Genomic DNA, 19,938 nt, shown 5'->3' with positions numbered 1-19,938 from the left:
TCACGTGGTACGGAAATGCGTAATTTCATTGTTTTAACGAACTCTACCGAAGCATTCCGTACATAACGTTACATCCGTAATCGTATCTATAGAAACCAGCAGTGCTCCAGCTAGGCCTAAATCGAAGGGCGCCGCGCCCTGCCCTCCCGAACCTCCGCCCTGCCCCCCCAAACCTCCGCCCTGCCCCCCCCCCCCCCCCCCCCCCTCAAAAAAAAAAAAAAAAAAAATTTTTTTTTTTTTTTTTTCCATATGATAATTCATAAATCTCTTATTACATTGTAATTAGTTTAATCCTCATTGTAGACATTATATTTGAATGGTTTAATAATTATTTATTACATATAAATTAACATGCAATAGAAAGCATTCCAGAAACACCCGCGCGCTCGAACGTGCCCTTTTCACAAAATACTGCGCGTCAAAAGTGCCCTTTTGACAAAAAAGCCACCCTGCCCTTTTCAAATTCTAGCTGGAGCACTGGAAACCAGCAAACAACATTCGTTTCCGCGAAAATAAATATTATTAATTTATATTCAGAAATTAATAAGTCTTATTATAATTGTTGCAAATGTTTCTGAAAAGTCAGTTATACACCCTTCAATATCCAAGAACACAGGTAGTCCAGTACTACCTGTATTTTTGGATATGGTAGTACAGGTACTAATTGATTTTCAGCGTTACTCCTTTTCTTTCTGTCACTGGCAGTACCGGTACTAATTTCACAAATCCTTATCTAGAGCTCTGACAAACACATCTTGTTTGGACTCTCGTTTTCGGATAAAGTATTTTTCGTCGATTATATTATATTTTCAATGTTCTTATACAAAAAATAGACTTACAAATACACCTGTGGTGAAACGGACGGTGCAGTAAAATCTTTACCAATTTCATTTAATGAGGCAGAAGACTTGGAGCTTTATTTGATGATTACCTTTCAGTTTGGTATATGTCGGAGTTCAATGTCAGAAAAAAAATATATTAAAAAAAATCCCTACCTGCCTACCCACCCAAATTTACCTGGGTCTGGTTATGCCAAACAAACCATTTTTTTAAGGATGGCCCAAATAGTGCACTTCTTAAAGCTTCGCTTTATTTACTCCTTTAAGAGCAAGTGAATATTTTGTTCTTTGTTTTATTTCATTAAGAGCAATTAAATAATTAAATTATTTTGTTTCTCTGTGCTTGTTCATTCTATTAATGTAAAATACCTGTATTGTAACTCAATGACCTTTGTTTATGCCTTTCTTGATTACCAATTAATCGCATGAAACAAGAACCAAAACGCTGATGGTTGTCCATTTTGATTTTCTCCCTTTGCGGCATGTTATCTTATAGTGATGAAGTGATGACGTTGTGTAGTATTGGCTTTGACAACGCATAAAAAATTTTGCACACTAAATACACACTTGTGTCATTAAGAAAATGCAACCAATGAAAATCGTTTAACATAATTGGAGAACCGTTAATAATTCTGTAAAATCTTTTGCCTTGAATCTTTTCTGGAAAAAAAAGCCTATGAAATTCCAAATTTCGGCATGATTTATTACCAGAAACTAGGCTCTACTATATGAGTGCTGTTAAGTAAGAAAGCAGTTTGTTGAAGTATTTTTGCCCATACTTTTAAAAATATTTGCAATAGGAATTTTGAAAATGCTTACACAAATTCATTAGATAAGGTGCACTTAATCACATGTTCATTACATACATACCTAATAAACACACTAATGTCCATGAGCGATTTTTTTCGCTAATTGCGAACAGGTACCGTACCATACCAAGTTGGAAAAAGTGTGTAGAAAACCCAGACATTGGGAAAACGTGCGTCCTAAAATTTTAGACTTGGTATTATGAGTCTTTTTAATTATGAGCCCTTTCCATGCTGGGAAATTTGTTGTCTGCTAAAATGTCGTCTGCTGAATTTCTAAGATTAGCATTTTCTTCGATTTTTTTTCGAAGAATACTATCAGAATAGCAAACAGTTTGGATCCTGATTAGACGCCACATTCTGTGGCATCTCTGATCTGGATCCAAACTGTTTGCAAAGGCCTTCAAATTTCGGCTCCAGCACTGAAAGAGGTAAGTAAAAATTACACAAAGCAATTTAAATAAACGTGCACTTTTTCAAGTTTCTGTGCCCCTTTTATTTGTTCATTTGCTGAAAATAACATAATATTCCTTTCTTTTCGGAATATTTCTGATGGCAATGAGGAGTTTTGTAGTTTTTTCATCCATTGATCAGTATTGATTTATTTATTTTTAATTCTTCTATCGGTACTGTATAAATAAGGAAATAATCGCTGTTTGTATATATTGAAATACACAGTCACTTACCAATAAACATGTCTTGCAAGAGGCTGAAATACCTTTTACACATGTGATTATATGGGAACAAATATGGGAACAAACTATTAACATTACTGTTGAAAGCTGTCAAAACACCCATTGTTTATTAAATTCCTTTCACCTAGTGGATTACAAACACCACACAAAGTCCTATGTTGAGTACTAAAACAAGATAGGCCAATGATAAATACAAATGACAAAGCTGTAACTTTTGTGCATGAGTAAATGGAATTTCCTGTTACAACACATTTAAGCTCCTGAATTGTTTATCCGAACTTAACACAAGTTAAGTCAGGAACAATTTGAAACTGAGTCAGTGCAGTTTTTGTCTGTTTATATTTAAGTTTGATTTTACATAGTGCACTGGATTGCATAATTTGAAGGTAAATACCGGTTTTGATGAAAAAAGTTCTATGTGGATATTTTTTACCCTGTCTTATAATGAGGTTAATGCAAAATACGATTAAATTGACGCACAAGTGGAGACTGTCTTTTAAAGGGGCCTTTTCACAGATTTTGGCATTTTTTAACTTATTCATTGAATGCTTTATATCGATAAATGTAAAAATTGGATCGTAAAAGCTCCAGTAAAAAATCAAGAATAAAATTAAGAAAAGGAAAAGAACATTGCCCGGACCAGGTTTCGAACCAGTGACCCCTGGAGTCCTGCAAGAGTCCTGAAGTAAAAACGCTCTAGCCTATTGAGCTATTCCGCCGAGTATACATACTCGATGTATTTTATACGTTATATAAGCAATCTTCGTAGTTTCACAAAATTTAACGACAAAAGCAGAACTTTCCAAATTATTCAATCGTTTCGCGTTGCAACGCTTTATAATTTTTAGGTTTTAAAATCGTCAAAAGATGCATATAATGGCTATATTAGACCATGGTAAATGTTCAGTATTACTGTTTCCTCACAAATATCATAACTAAAACGAAACTTTGCGAATCTGAAACAACTTTTTTCAATTTTGTCAATTTACCAAAGCGTGAAAAGATCCCTTTAACCCTTTCAGTGCGGGAACCGAATTTTGAAGGCCTTTGCAAACAGTTTGGATCCAGATGAGACGCCACAGAACGTGGCGTCTCATCAGGATCCAAACTGTTTGCTATTCTGATAATATTCTTTGAAAAAAATCGAAGGAAATGCTAATTTTAGAAATTCAGCAGACGACATTTTAGCAGACGACAAATTTCCCAGCATGCAAAGGGTTAACCAGTCCACAAAATCTAGTAGCAATTGAACAAATGTCAAGCATGCACATAGAAGTTCAGACCACATTTTAAGGAAAATTCTTAAGTTTTAGAGGGGACTCTGTTAAGTTTGCTAAGTTGTGAATTTAAATCTTTGTAACCATCAGAAAGATGTTTGTTATATGTTTAATTCAGGTATTAACAAGACTTTTCATTGAATATAAAAATAATTAAACGTGTTTTTTAAATACATATTTGTATTTCCATGCTTTTAGCTTAGATCAACACAAAATGCATGTTATCCTTTAACTGCATATATTACTATTAAAATATGGTTGAAGTGATTTATTTGTTGGTACTTTTGTTTTTGTATGTGCGAGCATAATTTCTAATTGATAGAAGTTAAGAGGAAAGAGGTTTAGTTGACGAAGGTATGCTATGTTTTTTGTAAACAAAGAATTACTGAACTGTGATCATTATTGATAAATTTTATGAAGTGTCTACTTAATATTGAAGATATCACTGTTTAGTGAGGTCATTATATGTGGATTTCAGAATCACAATGTTTTTCCTTTGGGCTGATAAAATCTGAAACTTATTAGTGTTAACCCTTTGCATGCTGGGAAATTTGTCGTCTGCTAAAATGTCGTCTGCTGAATTTCTAAAATTAGCATTTTCTTCGATTTTTTTTCAAAGAATACTATCAGAATAGCAAACAGTTTGGATCCAGATGAGACGCCATGTTTTGTGGCGTCTCATCTGGATCCAAACTGTTTGCAAAGGCCTTTAAAATTCAGCACCAGCGCTTTAAGGGTTAAATCTTATATTTATGTTCCTGGGGCAATGCTGCAAGCCCAAAATCAAATCACTTACCATGACTGTCCTCAAATTAACAATTAACTAATTCAGCTTACAGCGATAAAAAGTGTTAGTGATAATGAACTTGTGATAATGAGCTATAAGGCTTCTTGAATTTGAGGCTTATGACCCTTTACCTATGCAGCGATTTTTTTTGTCCAATTGGGAAAAGTACCCGTACCGGTCAAATTGGGAAAAATTGAGTCGTAAAAGCCTGAAAATTGGGAAAAATCGAGTCGTGAAACCCTCACATTGGGAAATTGGTGTATTTGATTTTATGCTCCCAAATACTTTAAAATTGATAACTAAGTGTTTTCAAGCTGTCAATATTATATTTACCTAGGTTCAAACAATAGAGCTGCATAGGAAAACTAACAAATGTTGCATTTTCCAAAAAAAAAAAAAATTATCTATTTTTTTTTTTACCTTAAATTGGGAATTTTTTGGACAGCAATTGGGAAATTTGTAGTTTTTTCGCAATTGGGAAAGTGCTGTTTACCGGTACTTTATAAAGAAGGAAAAAAATCGCTGCTATGAGATAGGGAATTTGAACACCAGCACTGGTTAACCAGTTCCAATTGCACATAATTATTCCAGAGGTTGAGAAAGAAAGACCCTTAAAAGGATTTCATGAGTAATCCCACGCAAAATATGTTGCTGAGCTTGGTATCAAACCTGCGATCCTTGATTTACAGTAACCCACTGAGCTATAAGCAGGCCTTACACATTCATATTCTTAAATCAAAGGAATATTGACCAACAACAATACTAATGTTTTTGCAGTGTTTTATATAGAGGTCATTGTTGCCATCCGCCCTGTAGGAGCCAAGAGGTGCTACCCAGACTGGAAACAGATTGTTTTAACCCTTTGAGCGCTGGAACAGAATTTGAAGGCCTTTGCAAACAGTTTGGATCCAGATGAGACGCCGCAAAACGTGGCGTCTTATCAGGATCCAAACTGTTTGCTATTCTGATAGTATTCTTTGGAAAAAAATCGAAGAAAATGCCAATTTTAGAAATTCAGAAGACAACATTTTAGCAGACAACAAATTTCCCAGCATGCAAAGGGTTAATAAGCCTAAGGCTTTTGATGAAGTCGAGCTGAAAAAACAACTTTTAAACTAAAGAGGGGAAACTTTGCATTTTAATTTGGTGTATCAATTGATCTTTTTTGATCAGTTTATCATGAAAAATACTTTATGGTATTCAGTGGGTTTTTTCACCATTTTGGGAATGGGGCCGGATCCCTTTGGATTGGAAAATATCGCGTACTTTTTCCTGAAATTGGGAAGTTAATGTTGTTAATTAATTAATGTCTACAGTTCAACTTATAGAGCTAGAGTTGGACATAATTTAACATGTTTAGACTTATTAAAAGAAAATTGTTGTTTAAAACGTTCAATTGTGAATTTTATGGGTGTATTGGGAAAAATATATACTTTATACCATTAGGAATGGGTCCCTTTACCGGACCCAAATTTGAACAAAAAACACACACACTGGTATTGATGTGTGGAAGTTAAATAATTGGGTGATAATGCAGGTTCACAACTCTGACTTTTTGTTGTGTGTGTTGACGCAATACATTTATTTTGTTATCTCAGCTAGAATATCACAGTATTCAAGTAAACAAGATATTGTGAACCCTTGGGCAAGATGAGGGCTTTTGTAAACTATCATTGTTAACATTGCAGTATATCTTGTCTTAGGTGGCTACCATACTGAGATTGTGAGAATGTTCAGTCAGTCTTGAAGGTGGGATAAATATAGGTCTTCACCTGCCTTCAGAATTACAGGTATACAAATGTAGCTGAAAACTTGAAAAGTCCCATTTTTGCAATCTGCAGTGAAAAGGCTTAGCACATTAAAAAAAAGCAAGCATAATATTTTTTTATTAAGAAATTGAAACTGTTATTGTTGACAGGTTATTGGCTATTTTCATCCTTGTCAAGATTGTAAAGAAGAAAGTCAATAAATTGAATGCTTGGATCCTAAATGGTTGATTGCTCCACAAAAGGGTTTTTACGCTACACAATTGTTGGTTTTGCATCACAAACTTTACTTGTGCACTGACCGCCCCCCCCCACCATAACAATCTATGTATAACCTTTGTGAAACCATGATATGCACAACCTATAGATATACTTGTAAACACATGCTGAGTTCCAGAAATGGCATGTTTGAATGGTATATATATATAAGACAATGTTTTGTTTGGTTAACATATTTTAATTGGTGAAATCGCATGCCATCCGGATATAATATAATATATTTAATGACGGTGAGTATATTTAAATACATTTTTATTGTTGATGTAAATGTCGTTTTAATTTACAGCTGATTAAAAAAAAAGACATATTTGAGCAAGAAAGCCATTCACTCATCAGTCAGTAAATAAAAATCAAGTGGGATTAATAATGAAACTTTTTTTTATCAGCTTCAGTATTGATTTTTTTTTTTTATTCTTCAGGGTTGTGATTTTTCCTCCCTTTAACTGATATCCCCCCTTTAAATGTTTAAGTAATTTTTACAAATTTTTGTTAACTTTGCTGGATCTGTATACAAATGAAGAGTTTAGTTTAACACTGTAATGTGGGATAGGACATTTTCCTCCTCTGAGGTGGTTTTTAAATCCAGTGTTTTTTCCACCATTTTGGAAATGGGGCTGGGTCTCTTTGGATTTGGAAAATCGCGGCGTTTTTACTAAAATTGGGAAATATGAGTTTGTTGTTGTTTTGCTGACAAATCTTTAAAATTGAGAATTAAAAGTGTTTTCAATATATATTTACGAAGGTTCAACTTCTAGAGCTGTATGGGAGATGAAGTAAATGTAAAGATCTTATAAAAAAAAAAAATACTTGTACATATTGCATAAAATCTAAATATAGATGACGCTATTAATTGGTCGTTGTAAAAGAATATTCATGAACTGCACACGGCACTTTGTTTGCAATCAGATACAGTACAATAATTGTTGCAATAATTAACGAACTAAAAAATGATAATAATACAGCGTTTATTTCTTTTATTTTATTCAAGGAAATGTATTAATCATTTGCAAGATACCCCGATACTTAAATGGAAATTCAATACGAAGCTTTTACGTTGTTGTCTGCGCTAAGCAGTTTTTGGTATAAATAAATACACCCACGCCCATTTTCGTGCGCTTTTTGTCCAAATAAAGACTTGACACGAAAATATCATGGGCATATACATGTATTTATTTCTGGCTACAATTTGTAACAGAACATTAACTGTACACGATGCGCGCACACCACGTTAAGTTATTTATGCGTGTTGGACTACCCTTGTACCGATTGGACACCTATTTTATCAAATCTTTAAATATAAACATATGCCGAAATTCATGTGATACTTGAGAAAAATGTCCGATGTTTGTGTTAATGAGTTTTTTTAGCACTTTTGTCGTCAATATCAATCAGAATTTGCATTTGAAAATGGACATTGGGAATATACGGGATTATCGGGTAATGGATAGACACCGACAAATTCGCATTTATGCGGTAATCGATAGAGACGGTAATAAACGCATGTATCGGGGAATCGATAGACTCGGGATTATACGCATCTATCGGGGAAAGGGATATGCTAAACTGGGACAACACTTTTTGCATATGCTAAACTGGGACAACACTTTCTGCACATGCTAAACTGGGACAACACTTTCTGCACATTCTAAACTGGGACAACACTTTCTGCACATGCTAAACTGGGACAACACTTTCTGCATATGCTAAACTGGGACAACACTTTCTGCACATGCTAAACTGGGACAACACTTTCTGCACATTCTAAACTGGGACAACACTTTCTGCACATGCTAAACTGGGACAAAACTTTCTGCATATGCTAAACTGGGACAACACTTTCTGCATATGCTAAACTGGGACAACACTTTCTGCACATGCTAAACTGGGACAACACTTTCTGCACATTCTAAACTGGGACAACACTTTCTGCACATGCTAAACTGGGACAAAACTTTCTGCATATGCTAAACTGGGACAACACTTTCTGCATATGCTAAACTGGGACAACACTTTCTGCATATGCTAAACTGGGACAACACTTTCTGCATGTGCGTGAACCCTGTATCCCCAGGATGAGGCTCTAAATGTATTTTACTTTATGTAGCTTTCGACATTCTAATTGTTTGTTTGCTTTGATATAGGATTGTAACAGTAACATTTTGAGCTGAGTAGTCTACACTTGTTACCGTAGGTTTCCACTTATAGCGCGCTCCCGTGTATAGCGTGCAGGCTGTTTTTTAAAAGGGAAAAATGGAGAAAAAAATGTTTAAAGACAATAAAATCACCAAATCGGACCGAAAACGGCGGCCAATTTACTATTGCACAATCCAATAATCAGGGGCATTGGAAAGCTTAATTAAGCACTCAAAATTACTAAGGAAGCGTCATTATGATTAGGAGCATGGGTTGCATAGCACTATACTTTTCTGACAATTTTGTAATTTTCTAGCAAAAGATTAACAGTCCACGTGCATTTCGTGAAAAACGTGAGAAAATATGAATTAGTGTACATCGTGTGATTTTTCCTCGAGGGAAAGCATGGGCATTACCGGTAAATTTGAATGTCGCATGGGAGACAGGGATACAGTTGTTGAGGTACACCACTGTTGAACGTTCAATATTTAAACACACAAAATGCAATTGCATATCTTCACGTTTTCAAGTGTCAATTAGTGTCTCAAATGTCAATTAGCGTCTTAACAAATCAGCAAATATTACTCAATAACATCTGCCAATTACGAAGTGCAAAATGACCCCCTTTCACACCTACCGTTACCCGCAAAAAGACCTCGTTCGCACCTACCCTTGCCTGCTCTCCGGAATGTCGACAACAATCCCCATCGGAATTCATCAATAAAGAAGTGTAAAAACACAAACAAAGACATGTCCGCAAGTTTATTTAAACAAATTTATTTTTGACCAAAACTTCTTCTACCGCATTCATATCCACCAGTAGCGCCTTCTTGTTGTTTCGACAATGGCCCCTCAGTCTGTACGATTATAGGGTGGTAGTTTTCTGGAAAAAAACATGTCGGCCATTTTGATTATTTACGATTACACAACATATTTTTTACCAATTTAGCAGACAGGATAGCGTTGCAGACCTGTTTACTTCTAGGGATTCGCCGTAGTTACTACGGATTATTTGGCTAAACTACGCACTATGGATTTGTACTGAAAAACTACGGATCCATTGATCAAAATGGTCAAATTTCAGTTTTTAATCGTACTTTCGCTTATTTTCGGTCTTAACAGGTAATTAATCAATCATTATCATTTTGGCGCTTGCGTAGTAAAATACGTGGAAATTCGAGCCTCCCGGGGAACGAGTGCTGATCGAGCTTGTCAAGTTGTCACCGAACGACAAATGACTTGCGTATTGGTTCGCAAATTAAGCCGAATATATTCGATTTTGCGTTGCTGTCCAGTATACACATCTCTCTCTCTATTGCGGAGAATACCGACGATAGTCGAAGTATTAGGATTGAGCACGCCTGTTTTTACACACGTCCAAGATGGCGGCAAGCAGACGAGAAATTGCGATTAACGGCGAAAATAACAAATTAACAACGGATATCATATGGTCATTAGGGAATAATGTTATGCGTGTGTCAATTAACGCAACATACTGCGTTTGAGATTTTAAAAAATATTTATCAGAAATCTGCACAGTGAATGTGCGTCACGGAAACGAGTGTTGGAAAATTAGAGTTCAGTCTACTCACAAAGTTAAAGCATTTATTATAATGAGATGAGTATCGTTCGAAAATGGAAAGAGACAAACATGATTTGATTTATATGTCAGTGGATCTGTGTATTATCAGATTCATATGCATATTCTGCTTTATTATGTTTGTTACGCTGTACAGTTCGATGAAATAGCATTGACCTGAGGTTGTCAAGTGCAAGATATTGAAAGGTAAACAAATAAAATATTATTTTAACTCCATTTAATACATCATTAACACAACAAGAACACTAAAGAATGTTTGTCAATATTCGTTTGTTTTCCCCTTCTGATATTTCATTTAAAAAAATACTGAATAAAAGTAATAGCTACTCTTAAAGAGCTTATGATCAAATGGTGTATTTAAGAATCTATAGACTATTGCAAGTTTAATATGCATGATGATGGATATTAACTAAATATTGTCTTCATTGTAAGAAGACATTGAAGCAGCACTTTATAATATAAAATGATGTCAAACATGCACTTAAAAACAATTTTAATTCTGTTACTTATAATCATATGTAAAATGCTTAATGTCTCCCCATTTCATGGTTTATCGCGCTATTTTTCCAAATCTGAATGGCACAGGCTGTAACAAATCAAAGCAAAAAAATCACTTAACAGATTTAATTATTAGCAAGTAAATTCATCTAATGCTTTATGTACCATTAAACTAATGCACATATATTAAGCCCAGTTTACCCAAAATGAAGCCTTTATGTACTACTGTATATTCAGTCTAATCTTTAATATGCGGTTGCAATACAGGTCAGAATTGTGATTTAACCTAGATAAAAGACAACACGCAAGTATTTCAATGTACCCGGTCAGCTGACAAAATCAGGTCGCCTTTACTTTATGGTCGCCCTATGTTTCACCTTTTTCACAGTCACCGTACTAAGCTTTAACAAATAAATTGCCAATATCCAGTTTGTTTATTTGACATTTCATACAAGTTAAAGGTACTTTCCCAATTGAAAAAAAAAACAAATAAAAAAATCCCAATTTCTGTCAGAAAATTTTCCAAAAGGAAGGCAAATTCCTTCTTTTTGTGCCCAAAAGTGCATTATCTGCAAGTAAACAACTAAAATGAGCACTTACACTTAACATTTCAAGCGAAATGAGCATAAATCACTATTTGAGTACTGATTTTTGCTTTTTATATCGTTATTAGCAATTTAAAAAAAATATAATTACCAACTGGAAGATTTTTCCCTATTTCAGGTTTTTTTTTGCGCTTATTTTTCCCGATTGGCATGGTACAGGTACTTTTCCCATTAGGGGCAAAAAAAATCATTGCCTGTAATTAACGTAAATATTTCTCCCAGGGGCACACAAGGCCACAATTAAAATATTGTTGGTTTGCCCTTTACCGACCCTAAATTTTACAGGTGGGTAGGTAGGTAGGAAAATTATTTTATTTTATTTGAGAAATTATGTTTTTAATACACTAATAGTCTATGAATATTTAAAACACTTTTATTAAAGCACTGTTGCAGTGTACGAAGCCCTATGTAGCTTTACATTATCTTGTTTGCTGTTTCTTGCATATATTAATATCAAATGCATGCTTGTGTGTTATTACATCAAATATTTGTTCATTATATGATTTTAATTGCTCAAATGCATTTGTTATTATTTAACAGCCAGACAGCTTTTGTTTTTAACTTAAACCTTTCCCTTAAATTGGGCTTAATTAGCATGCAACAAGCATTGAAGGAGTGTGGAAAGACAGCCCAAAGCCTTTAATGGAAAAATTCAGACGTGGCGAAAGACCATCACATTTTACAGGCCAGACTTGCCTACCAGGAGAAACAATTCACAGGCCTGTTGAAGTTTTTACAGGCCTCAATTTTAAGTGTTTGACCGGTTAGTGCATAGTCTCATCATGGAAAAGTAAATTCATAAAAGTGCAAACTGAACATTATTATAAAGCATTATTTCTTCTTGAATGCTCTGAGCTTTTATGAGTACATACGTACAGCTCAGAGGGTCAATAGCTGGGAGTTGTATTATTGCAACTAACATAAGCATGAAAACTTGATTTGGGGAAATAAATTCTGGATCTGGATAGGTACGTTGCAGGACCTTTCGGTGTAGGCGCAACGGGGGAGAGGGTGGTTAGTCCCACTGTAGGACAGTGGGTGTTAGTTTCAGTTTGTGGATATACTAACACTTTAAACATATATACTTGAGTGTTGTCGATGTATTTAGCTAAGAGACATAAATAATAAATTAAATAAGTTTACCTTTACATATCCATTTCACTAACATGCCATTACAGTAAACTGTTCAGTGTGGCAAACATAATAAAGCAGAATATGCACATGAATCTGATTAAACACAGATCCACTTGCATATAAATCAAATCATGTTTGTCTTTTATTTTGCATTTTCGACAAAAAAAATCCTGTAACTGTAAGATGTATTTTTCTTTGCGAGTAGACTGCATTCCAATTTTCAAACACTTTATCACTTGTTCTGTGACATTCAGTTCATACATTTGCAAAAAAAAAGAGAGTTTTATTTGTATCTAAAACCTATGCTCAATCGTAGAATGACACGCTCTTTTCATTAATCGATACTAATTATATGATGTCCGTCGTAAATTCGATAGTTATTTGTTCTCGCTAAGCATCGTTATTTCTTTTAATTGTCGGCCATCTTGGATCACGTTAACAACATGTGTACAACGAACGTAAACTCGTATATGTCCGACTACTTTCGCGAACCAATGGTTAAGTATGATGTCGTTCGGCCATTTTCACGGAACACCGCCGATCGCGATGCTGGTTATAGACGCTTGCATTACTGTCTATTCTGGGGCGTATGAAATTCCAACCATCGGAGCGACCTAGATCGGTCAGGGGCGATAATAATAGACAGGGATATAAATACGCGCATGAATAAATATTGCTTTCGGCTCTTTTGTCATCGTCGAAAAAAACGAAAATAAAAAAAATAAGTTTTCAGAAATCGCAATAAAATTTTTTGGGTCGGGGGGTAAAAAGTGGGTCGGTCGGTAAAGGGCAAACAAACTCAATTTTAATTTAGGCCCAACCTAACTGGTTTCTGTTTCGTGACAGATTAGTCAGAGTATCATATGTACCGACCTTTGGGAAAATGGGTTTTAATGCATGTGTGTAATTAAAGTGTTGTCCCAGATAAGCCTTGCAGTCCACTCAGTCTAACTTTTTCAGTGCTGGAACTGAATTTTAAAGGCCTTTGCAAAAATTTTGGATCCAGATGAGACGCCACAGAATGTGGCGTCTCATCAGGATCCAAACTGTTTGCTATTCTGATAGTATTCTTTGACAAAAAATCGAAGAAAATGCTTATTTTAGAAATTCAGCAGACGACATTTTAGCAGACAAAAAATTTCCCAGCATGCAAAGGGGTAATCATGGCAAAACTTTCTGCTTTTACGGTATTTTTCATGTAAAGGAAGTAACTTTTAAGGGAAAATTCAGTTTAGGAGGAAAGTTTCGTCCTTAATAAGTCTGTGTGGGCTGACAGGCTAACCAGAGACCACACATGCATTAAGCCCCATTTTCCCGCGGCGTGGCTTGTATAGTATAAAGTATCAACATATTCTAATCACGTAGTCTCCAGACACAGGTAGCACCTGTTTCAAAATTAATGCGCAGGGTCATCTAACAATTGCATCAGCTCTGTAAGTATTATATTCACAAGATGCAATACATGTATTAGTAATAAATTTGACTGGTAGGTAACACCAGTCTTTGAAATTTGACCTTGCCCTGCTAGTTTGAAAATGTGAGTTAAAATGAGACAAGCAAAAAATTCTTTTTGATTATCTGCAGGGCGATTACAATTCTGTGTATTCTTATAATGACTGTTACAACCGTTGTAAATGGTAATACAACAATGCATTTAATTTTCACATTTCAGAAAGGAAACTTAATTAGATATTAATGATTTTTGGTAAGTAAGCGTATTATTGTATTTCGCAGAAAATATATAACTCGAATAATTTTCTATGCATAAATTGTTTTACTCAAGAACGCGTATGCCGAGCTTGAGTAATGCATGCTTTATAGTACTATTTTATTATTGAAAGAATGTTGCTTATTTTTTTCCAGCAATTTCAATGATCTGTAAGTACAAAGTCATGTAATAGTGTTTTGCGGGGGTTTTTGTTTTACAAATTTTCTCATCCGAGTCCTAGGACCCAATAACTTGCAAATCTATGAGTCCCTGAATTGAAAGAATCAGTCCAAATATTAAACGATTTTATTTTTTGAGAAATTTAAATGCATTTTTGGGACTCAAATAATTCAAATCTTTGCATCACCAGAGGTTTTTTGTCCAGCAAGCAGGACTCGCCTGTTAAAAAACCACTGATTTTGTTGATAAGGCTAAAATGACGTTGGATATTATTGCTATCTTTTTGTTAATGTATGCATCCATTCCGTTCAAATTACACTATATATATTATTTATTGGGTGCATTTTTAGTAGCCCTATTCACAAATGATATTTAAGTATTTTCTCCATGGTCTTTCCAATTTTTCTTGTGGCGATTTTGCTGGGTAGGTCGTTCAAGTGGTATTTAAAGGGTTAATAGCCTTGTAGGTGTCTGTTTTCAACAGTCACCTTTGACCGAGGCATTTTGCAGTACTCTGTTGTCGCAGTAAACATTTGACCATAGTATTTTTGCAGTATTTGTTTTTTAGCTCACTGAGCACAACGTGCTCATGGTGAGCTATTGTGATTGCCTTTTGTCCGTCGTGCGTCGTCAACATTTACCTTGTTAACACTCTAAAGTTCACATTTATTGTCCAATCTTTATGAAACTTGGTGAGAACATGTGTCTCAATAATATCTTGGACGAGTTCGAAAATGGTTCCGGTTGGTTGAAAAACATGGCCGCCAGCGGGCGTGGCAGTTTTCCTGATATGGCTATAGTAAAACCTTGTTAACACTCTAGAAGTCACATTTTTAGTCCAATCTGCATGAAACTTGGTGGTAACATGTGTCCCAATAAAATCTTGGACAAGTTCAAAAATTGTTACGGTTGGTTGAAAAACATGGCCGCCAGGGGCGTTGCAGATGTCCTTATATGGCTATAGTAAAACCTTGTTAACACTCTAGAAGTCACAATTTTAGTCCAATCTTCATGAAACTTTGTCAGAACATGTGTGCCAATAATATCTTGGACGAGTTCGAAAATGGTTCCAGTTGGTTGAAAAACATGGCCGCCAGGGGGCGTGGCAGTTTTCCTGATATGGTTATAGTAAAACATTGTTAACTCTCTAGAAGTCACATTTTTAGTTCAATCTGCATGAAACTTGGTCAAAACATGGGTTCCAATAATATCTTGGACGAGTTCGAAAATGGTTCCAGTTGAATGAAAAACATGGCCGCCATGGGGCGGGTCAGTTTTCCTTATATGGCTTTACTGTATGGTAAAACCTTGTTAACACTCTGGAAGTCACATTTGTGGTCCAATGCTCATGAAACTTGGTCAGAATATTTGAACTAATAATATCTGGGCTAAGTTCAAAAATGGTTGAGATCAGTTAAAATACATGGCCGCCAGGGGGCGTGGCATTTTTCCTTAAATGGCTATTTACTACAAAACCTTGTTAACACTCTAGAAGTCACATTTATTATCCAATCTTTATGAAACTTGATCAGAACATTTGTTCTTACAATAGCTCGAGTGAGTTTGAAAATGGTTATGGTTCGTTGAAAAACATGACCGCCAGGGGGGGGGGGGGGCAGTTGTCCTTATATGGCTTTAGTGAAAACTTGTTGACACTATATTAGCCACATTCATTGGCCATTCTTCATGAAACTTGGTCAGAACATTTGTCCCAATGAAATTTTGCCAGAGATTGAAGCTGGGTCATATGAGCTCAAAAACTAGGTCACAAGGTCAAATATTAAAAAAAACATGTTAAAAGTCACTTTTTTGGTCCAAAATAATCTTCATGAATCAGCTTGCATTTTTTTCAGAATAGTCTAGTTCCTTTGGCTTTCAGGTGAGCGCCTTAGGGCCTGATGGCCCTCTTGTTTTGTTTGCATGATTGATTTATGACTAAGTTGAGCTAAGATGTTGAAAGTGTTAATTATTTCTTTCCTTGACAGCAATTAAAAGGAGTCTTAGATTCTATACACAAGTAAACACAAAATAATTTAGGTATTAAACTTAATATGCCATCCAACGGTGCCTGGGATATTCCTAGCATAATTTTACTTTGTTGGATACGCGTTAATTAAGGTAAGTATGTAATATTATGAATACCTTAAATATATAGCAAATTCTTATTAAAGCATATTTCTTACAGATAGATTTGATATTTAAGTACAGTGAAAATGTGGCTTTGTGGCTTTAAAATGCAGGTTGTTTGAAAGTCCCTCACTGGGGCGCTTGAATTTTGAAATCAGAGTACGCTGAGCGCTTGGAATTTTCGGATCAGTGTACTGTAATTACTGTATGTTTTCGGACACTGGAAGTTTTCAGACACCCCTTTTTTAGCAAAAATAACTATTTTTCGTGACTCATAATTTTCGGACACACAAGTTTTTGTACATAATTAATGTCTCTAAGTTTTCGGACAGTATATTTTACAGCGCTATTTTACCAAATTTCGGTCCTGTTTTCGATATCTAATGACACTTTGATGATGGGGTTTTACAACCAGATAAACATCATAAAACATTGGTGCATGTCTGAGGGCAAGGGACCATTACATTTGCCTTATTGGGTAAATAACCTTGTAGTAACTTCCTGTCAAATAAACTAAGTATTTAAAATTATTTAAAATGCAGTGCAAACATATATAACTGTAATATATATTATACGGCATGGTATTTTACAAGGGCGTGCTATTACCAGTAGTCATTGATAGAATTGACGCTATATTTGGACACTTCAATTTTGGACTCTTTAGTTTTCGGACACCTGTATTTTGTGAATATTTTTCGTATCTAAGTTTTCGGACAGGAGAAAAATAAATTATTTTTAAGTGTCCGAAAACATAGAATAATATTAGGATCAGGGCTTTCCACAGGCCATTGAACGATCCCTCTCCGGAGCCCTTGAATTTCGAAATCAGAGTCCCCAGGGCGCTTGAAATTTTCCGATCAGTGTATTTTTCAGTAAAAGAAAGTGGAGATTGTCAAACAAAATCAAGGTTTCTCTATCAGTGTATCAATAATCCCTGTTTTAAAAGAGCACTCGGTACCTACTTTCACAAGTAATCGTCATAAACACCACTGATAAGACGCGCGTATCATTTGTTCTAGACACATTTCACAGTTATTTAAATGCTGACAAGGATGTATCAGGTAACTTTCCAGTCGTCAAACTGTGATGTTCATCGTCCAATCGGTTACGCGAATGCTTATGAGGGCAGGGTTAACTATCAACCATTATTTTTGATTGACGTCGGGCACGAAGTAAGAGTTTATCGCAGCTTGATTAGCAAGAAGTTAAACCATTTACTTAATATAAAACCAGTAACAAGTACAGTACAGTACATTAAAGACAGTTTCGGGCATCATCATCACACCTTTTTACTGTAAACAAGTGTTACATATGACTTATAATTAATATGAGAAATTAATTGCAAGTGGTAAACAATTAATTACTTATAGCAAGTAAGTTGTGCAAATAACTCCCGGTTATAAGTATGCGATTACAATTTTATTCCAGTACATGTATATTTCATCATGTCCATTTATAGAACTGATTCACCTCGTTTTTTTTACATTTATTCGACACGTAATGCGCTTTAACAAATTTTCGTTGAATTAATTACGCACACTTGTAAATGTTTCGTCCGATAATCAATACTTAGAAGACTGATGTTGGCAACCGGCCGTAATCCTTGTGGACAACGTGAATTTCATGCATAATTCAGTCAAAACATTTATTCGACCCGTAAAGTGTTGAAACAAATTATCGTTGAATTCATAACGCAAATGTTAATATTTGTTGAAATCTCAAATGGGAATAATTAAATTTGTAATCCGAAACCCATTCCCGTAAGTTGATCTTAACGCGTTTTAAATCCGAAACACGCTTCCGAATATATATGTTACTGCAACGTTAAAATATTCTTGCTTCAAATTAGAAGTGCAAATTTATTTCGTGTCAAATCTTTTTCTCAATTAAAAATAGCGCGAAAATTATGTGCAGCATGTACAACGTCGCTTCATGTGTATTGTATGTGTTTTGAACGTCAGGGGATTGACGCATGTTCAGAGGCAATATTTAATCAAATCTATAAATAGTCACTTAAAATTTATTTGATACTATAGCAAAATGGCAAGGTTTGTGTTAAAGAAATAATTGAGAGCTTTTATCGTAAATATTTACCAGAAAGTGATTTATAAAAACGGAATAAACGGGAGTATCGGGTAATAAAGAGAAACTTGAAAAGTAGTAAGTATACAGTAATAGAGTCTGGTTGAAACGGATGTATTGGGGAATTGTTCGAGTCGGGATTTTACTATCTATGCAGGAAAGTTTTAAAACAATATAAAAAATATATATACAGGCTTTTTCCGCTCCATTTTGGGAATACGCCACACTGGAATTTTGGGAATTTCGCGTCGTGAAAACCCCCATTTTGGGGAAAACATTATTCGCAAAATTGGCTCAATTGGGAAAAATTATCGCATGTAAATAGTGTTTCTTATATTTCAAAGAAGCCGTCAACTTGTAAATAACGACTATTTTGATAACTTATTATTAAAATTTTACAAAGTATTATGAACATGTGAGATAAGTGCAGGTTTTTTAATCTGAATTTGGAGAAAAGGCCTGGCCTTTTTTGAGGTGAAAAAAATCGTGTGAAGCGCCGGATTTTGAGGAAAATAAGGAAAGTCTTAAATAATCATTAACATATTTTACAGTTTTTAAAACAAATTCAATGCAACAGATAATTTAATTATGCAACACTTTCTATTTTCTACACCGGATCAGGTGAACTGATATATTTTAAGTTAAAAAAAAAAAAAAAAAATTTGCATTTTTCTCTCTATGTATATACACTCTAACTCCAATATGACGCGGATGACGGGGTCCAAGCCACGCAACAGCGTTATAAACAGATCCGCGTTAAAAGTTTTGAGCTCATTTATTGCAGGGGGCTATAAAAACAGGTATAGTATAGCCTATAATATAGGTCCTGTGTATTGCCATGCTGTGTTTTCATCCGCAAATACATGCATATAAACCGAATCGTATCGATAACGGTATACATACCGCTTTTCTTATGTGCACATTTATCCGATAATCCAATCAAGTTACAACATCACTTAAAATATAATAATCTTGAACATTTATGACGATAAATATGTATATGAATTTCACTAACACAACTATATGCATATGCCATTTTCAGAAGTGTAAAGAGAACAGTGCATCATGGGGCAGAGCTTTCAAAGTGAATCTCTGTTAACAATTACACTGCGTAAGCATGTATATAAATCGTCCGGATTATTTAATTAATTTCTCGTACACGAACTGAAAGATTAAATGACTAAATACTAGAATGATAATGAAATGACAGAAAACTTTTATACTGTGCGCAGTATATTTCATAGCCGCTCCTTTAATATAGTCAAACTGCAATCATATCAAAGTAAGATTGTTTTATCGTTTTGAATAACTTTAATTTTATAATAATTCCGCTTGCACTTATCTTATAGAAATTAGCGCATCGAACTGCTCTGATAGGGAATACATGTAATAAACACTGACACACGAGTTTTCCACACCTTT

At 34.9% G+C, this 19,938-nt stretch overlaps 1 protein-coding gene across 8 annotated transcripts in view; it reads left to right on the top strand.

The window, feature by feature from the left end:
• The window catches only part of LOC127861009 (transcription factor CP2-like), a 120,823-nt gene that overhangs the window by 10,117 nt on the left and 90,768 nt on the right, over positions 1-19,938 (top strand). Inside the window, exon 1 of one of the 8 annotated variants that reach the window (XM_052399353.1) lies at positions 6,175-6,194. The exons of the other annotated variants lie outside the window; for them this stretch is intronic. The gene's annotated coding sequence lies outside the window, so the exon portion shown is untranslated. Of the gene's footprint in view, positions 1-6,174; positions 6,195-19,938 lie in introns of those variants that run through there. 8 annotated transcript variants of the gene reach the window in all.

The sequence above is a fragment of the Dreissena polymorpha genome, chromosome 15, assembly GCF_020536995.1.
Source record: "Dreissena polymorpha isolate Duluth1 chromosome 15, UMN_Dpol_1.0, whole genome shotgun sequence".
Lineage (NCBI taxonomy): Eukaryota > Metazoa > Mollusca > Bivalvia > Myida > Dreissenidae > Dreissena > Dreissena polymorpha.
This window is presented reverse-complemented; position numbering and strand designations above follow the sequence as displayed.